Source organism: Halyomorpha halys, unplaced genomic scaffold (assembly GCF_000696795.3).
Source record: "Halyomorpha halys isolate HHAL.00 unplaced genomic scaffold, Hhal_1.1 Scaffold946.1, whole genome shotgun sequence".
Taxonomy (NCBI): Eukaryota; Metazoa; Arthropoda; class Insecta; order Hemiptera; family Pentatomidae; genus Halyomorpha; species Halyomorpha halys.
In genome coordinates this window covers 615,486-621,485 of record NW_027107439.1, presented here as the reverse complement: position 1 = coordinate 621,485, position 6,000 = coordinate 615,486, and the positions used below count along the sequence as shown (strand labels likewise).

At 31.6% G+C, this 6,000-nt stretch overlaps 1 protein-coding gene and 1 long non-coding RNA gene across 3 annotated transcripts in view; one reads left to right on the top strand and one right to left on the bottom strand.

Annotated features, from left to right (window-relative positions):
- Nucleotides 1–6,000, top strand: part of LOC106687322 (uncharacterized) — a gene marked incomplete in the record, with an annotated part of 206,330 nt that overhangs the window by 168,821 nt on the left and 31,509 nt on the right.
- Nucleotides 1–6,000, bottom strand: part of LOC106687323 (uncharacterized) — a 51,164-nt gene that overhangs the window by 36,875 nt on the left and 8,289 nt on the right. The window lies entirely within an intron of this gene.

Genomic DNA, 6,000 nt, shown 5'->3' with positions numbered 1-6,000 from the left:
TACATAAAGTTATAAAATAAAATTTTTGCAGCTCAAGACACTCCACAACTGCAACTAACTGATTTTGTCGTTTATAACACAAAAGAAAAACAAAACAAACATTGTCACTCGGCTCAATTGTTCTCGGTATTGCTCATACACTTATCCCTAGTGATTATCGAGGCTTATCACGACCCAATGCATCCAAGAGGATAACAGTACTTATGCAAATGTGCAGCAACTTATGTTATGCAAATGTACATTATCTCTTCCTCATCTTGCTCAGTTCAATCAGACCATGTAAAAGTTCAGTTTTGAATTGAAAAAAAATGAATAAAGCGCAACCGAAATATTTCAAAAACAGATCTTAAATGATTTCAGAATAAATAATTTAATTTATTTATATAACAATTAATAAATCCTTCTGTCTTCCACATCCTGGTAACCGTTCCTCTCGATCCGTTAAGGCACCCAGATATGAACGTGATGACGAATCTGATAGTTGATATGTAATATGGAACTATCCATACCTGTACTATTTTTCTTAAAAATAAATAATTAAAATATCTTATAATTTCAACTAAGTAGCAACTAATTTTCCAGAAACTGGACCACTAGAAACACTGGGCGACTAACGTATTAACTAAGTGCAGTCGCAAACCTCGCTTCTCTCATTGCTCTGCAGTGCATCAGTACAAAGAACAGAGCGGGTTTAATTACCACCTATAAATGCTAAGATTTATTTCAGCATCGCGAAATAATCCCGACTTCCTCCCTCTGATTATAATGTATTGGTTCATTCTAGATAAATCACGGTAAAATTGAATCGTACTTCAAGGAGATAGGATTTCATATCATATAATTGTTTAACAAAACTGTTAGGTAAATCTTAGATTATTCTAAAACAGATCACAACTTAATATTCCAAGTTCACTTAAATTAAGGAATATATTATTTTTGTACGAAAGAATTATCCATTTTATACATTTTTCGTTTAATTGAATTTAACATCCGAACAACTTTTCGAGCCATTATTAAGTTCATTGTATTTTAAAAATAATAATACACAATTAACAGCTTTTTAAAAAATGGATTTCAAATAAACAATTTAAACTTGATTATAAATTATTTAAATATTTACACAGCTAGTTTAAACAATATATAGAAAAGCTTAAAAATAAAAAATAATAATACATTTCTATTCGGCCTAACCTCAAAAAATTTGAAATTCATAAATAATAGTTAAACTAGCAGTGTAAATATTAAATTATATTTAAATAACTTAAAATTAAGTTTAACTTAATTATTTGAAATAATTATTTAAATTATGTATTTTCTTTTTCGACGTTCTTCCCTTAGTCATTCTCCAGGTCAGAGATTAAAATGGTGATTCTGAGGTCCTCCAGGCTTCCTTAGAAGTTTCTCAGCGCCTCAGTTGGATATGACCACATCCTTCACTCGAAAAACAGCTTGCACGTTTGGAGTATGTTCTCGGTATTTTTCTCACATTCTCTACGCTCGCAGAGATGACTAGGGCCAAAACGGAGCTTTTGGAATAGATAGGCTCTGAGGCGGTTGAGCCCCGTTCGTAAGCGAAACATGAGGACCTGTTGAGTGAGTTGGTGGATGGCATCTCGGGCTTCGTGATGTAGGTGGCTACTTACACATCCTTGTCCAATGATGGCTTTATGAAGCATCTTTACTTCATCGATTATTATTTATTTAATCGGTTTAATTTATTCACGAAATTTATTTAATTTATTTAAGTCAATGTACAAATAAAAAAAATAAAAAATGTTTATTGTACATTACTTTTATTTTAGAAGAACAGTAAACTAGATAATGAGAAAACTGTTTCTGAAACCTTGTCCCATTTAAAATTAAGGAAGGATAAATTAAAATTAAGTACAAACAAAAGAGGAACGCAAGTGAAAATTTATAATTTATAATTAAACTAGTTAAACAAAGTAGTTCCACTTCAAAAGTGGAAATTTTGTAGTTCAGCAGAAGGGTGATATAACAAACCATTCAAATAATTCAAAAAACAAAACCTTGCCTTATTTAACCGCTTGAAACCTCCTCCTTTAACAAACACAACTTCTACTTATTTTAGGATAATTTTCTCTAACCTACTGCAAGTTATAATCACCTAAATTTAATTGTTTTAAAATGAAATTGTTGCCCTTCAGGTCAAAATATGGTCTATATTTTTTGATACTACATAACTCTTCCTTTGTCCTATAAATTTTTTAACGAAACATTCTTTTGCCTCTCTAAGAAAAGCATTGCGTCAAGTGAGAACTTGCTAATACGTTTCGGTCCCTCAGCCTCCATTCGGTGCTTCATAGATTAGTTAGGGTGATGTAACTATTACGCCTCAGACTTTTTCAGAGCCCTGATCTGTCATTGGGCAGTACCGCTCAAGACCTCGATTGAAGGGGGCCTAGTTTTAAAGACCCTTAGGTAATTTTAATTATCTACTGATTAACCAGGAAGGAATGTGGGGCCATTGCTGTTATCTATTCTTCTCATTACCAACGGTCAGTGTAACAGTTTAGGGTACCGATTTGCTAACCAAATCCTTCTATTTGGTTCACGAAGTGTTATTAACAATTTAAATTAGTAGGCAATAAACTGAGAATAAAATTTAAATGTAAATCCAGTCTATCGAGGAAACGTTTTAGCAGTAGTCATTATTGGAGATAGGATTTTTATCTTTTCACATATTTTTAACTAACCATGAAATCTTCGATTCCTTACTAACTAACGATGTTTCAAAACATTTCTGGCCAAAAGAAGCCATTTTTATTTCACATATTTTTAAATATTTGGCCTTTTTTACATATTGTTACATATTTTGTTGTAAATCACATATTTTTTGAAATATGTTATTTTTTTACATATTTTGTCCTGGATCACGTATTTCCTAAAATTATTTGTTCAATTGTAAATACATTTTTCGCAGCAACTACGTAAAATTCAAGAGAACGCAAGAAACTTAAAGGTGAAATTTATCATTTATCATAAATAGTGCGTAAAAATTCTATATTTTCATCTTTGAACACAAATTAAAAGCAGTGGCAATAATAAATTTTCCCACAGAATTACATCGAGAATTTCTCAGAATCAATTAAAAAGAGCAAGGGTCTTATCCCTTTACCATTTACCTAGAATTTGTTTGTTTACTCCTCAATCCATTTCTCTGTTTCCCCTCATCCCATCGTCCTTTCTCATCTTAGTCTTGTTTCACTCCCCTAGTTTAATTACAATTAGTAATTAATATCTTGTTATTGAACAGCTATGTTTTCTCGAAGTACATTTTTTTGTACATATTTTAACATAATTTCTTTAAAATATTATTCATATAATATATAATAAATACATATTTATGTAACTTTTTTTAAGTTATTAAATTACTAATCAATTAGTAATTTATATTGTTGAATAATACATAATTTATAAATACATATTTTTTTAAATATTTGACAATTTATTAGCACATATTTATGTACATATTTCAGATTTTTTAGCACATAAAAATCCTATCCCTAGTCATTATACTTTACATTTTTTATTTAAGGTTTAACGATCTATTTTCTAGCATAGGACAGGAAATACGGGAAATCTAATAAGTTATCAAACTAAGCTAGCCAGAGTATGGATATAGAAATTTATTTCAAGAGTCCTCTATGAAACAAAAGTCAACTCGCTCAGGCCTGATTCGAACCGCCACCGCTTCAGATACGAGAATGCTAAGTTCATGGCTCAACACGCTCGCACTTCCACAGCCTCATTCTTGACCTTATGGTATTCTTGAATGAATAAATACGGTTATCACTTCCGACTGCCTGATTCATATAAAACTCCCCCCTCCCCCTCCTACCTGATTAATGTTAAGCGGCCGCTGAATTATAGGTCGACCTATCCTTCCCACCCTGGCTAAGCCAATCGATTTTCAGAAAGAAGATTAAATAACAACTGCTTTTCTTGAGCATTAATGGAGATTATAACGAATCGGCTTGGGAAAAGTTTCCTAGTGGAAATTTCGCTCCGCTAACCTAGAAACAGCTTATTGTTGCGGTGTAGTAACTCGGCTCTTGCAGAACAATGTTGTGTTGACGCTAATTGCAGATTCTTATCAGTTAAATCGTGACGTTCACGGATAGTAATCTTAAAATGATCACAACGAAAGTTATTATCGCCAACTCATTTCGAGATATCGATTTGAATAAGCCTGTTCAAACACTTCCCTACTGGAAACCTGATTAGGGAAAAAACCACGGATCTTAAACCATGGGGGAAAAACTTCTGATCTTGTCTTGCAATTTTAACTGGACAGATTAGAATAATTATATGATTTCATCAGTATTTTTTTCATTTTGGTTAAATATCGTGATATATTCCAACTGATTAAGAAAAAGCGGGTATCAAGCAGGTTAATAACATTATACAGGAAGACTGAGAAGGTCAAAATCTACTCCGAGTGTCCACTAAGAAATAAAAGTCAACCATAATACACGAAAAAATCAATGACTATTGCCTATAATGAGTTTTAAATCATTCCAACCAAATCTGAAGCCATACATTTTGCACAACACCGACGCATATAATCATAATCATATTTCCAAAAACTGAGCCCTCATTCCTTGGTCAAAATCATCTATCACATTTTCAAAACGTATCAACAAAAAGGCAGATAAAGAAATTAAAATTTTATTTAAATCTTCCCATATTTAAAAAAAAAATTCAAGTTATGCTTCTAAAATAAATTAATTCTATAGTTATTCGACCACAATTCATTTATGACTTACCCGCTTGGAATGCAATATGTTTAACAAATTATAAAACTCTAGAAAGAATTATTAATTTAGCATTGCAACGCACTCAAATACAACTTGTCTTGACACAAACTGCTACATATTTCAGTAAAACTTCTTCATAAAAACCATTAATAAATGAAACTGACAGCTAAAAAAATCTTTTCTTAAACGCAACACTCATTAAAGAATAAAATAGTTTTTGCTTAGCTAATACTGTTCATATAGTTATTTCATCTTTTTATTTATTTTTTTCTATTTATGCTTTTTTTCCCCTACTGTAGTCACTTAATATTTCGAAAGATTCATAAATTTTGTTTTCATAAATCTGCAACGAAAGGGATGTTAACGTCTTTGTGGATGAGTTTATTTGTGACGTAATAAAGAGCATCAAGGATATTACGGAGGATTGTGGATTGTAAAGATTGGATCCGGGAGGAATTTGATGGTTTGGTGGAGCCCCAGAGCTCAATTCCATATGTCCGAATTGGTCTGATGATCCTATTATATATTTTGTAGTGAATGGGAAGTTCAGAGCATTTGTCAAGAATCAAGTGTCAAGCAATCGGAATCTAGGAGCAGTTTCTTGTCGTTCAGTCTTGTATAGGGATTCCAGGTCTCTTGTCAAGATGGAGCCATAAGTATCGAATCTGTTCAACAGGCGTTAGTGGGATATTTAAAAAGGATACAGTAGGACAAGAGGGTAGAGGTTAACGACGGATAGTAAACGTGATCTGGTGGGAAAGTTTCATAAATTAAATACAATTTTTATTGTATATATATAATCTAACTTTGTTTGATAGTATAAATGTTTATCCGTAATTATGTAAAATAATAATTTTGTTATTTAAAAAAAAAATTGGCAAGTGGGTCTTTTGATCTTTTTTACCAACTTGTAGCGGCTAAATTGAGTTTATTACTAGTCAGGCTGGAAGTGCTGAAAATTATTTCTTGGAAACATCACAAAATAAAAATCTATTGACCCAGATATGAACAGGACCAACACAGTTTCCAATCCTTGCATACCTACACAAGTCCATTTGCGACTCTTCAATAATATTTTCCTTATATATGGCAGATTTATATTTTTAAATCTAGAAAACGTTATATCGTTATTATAATATATAGGAAAATTGGATATTTAGTCCAATAACATAAAAAAGGGACTGCGTTTATGATAAAGAACATTTATAAACACAAACGA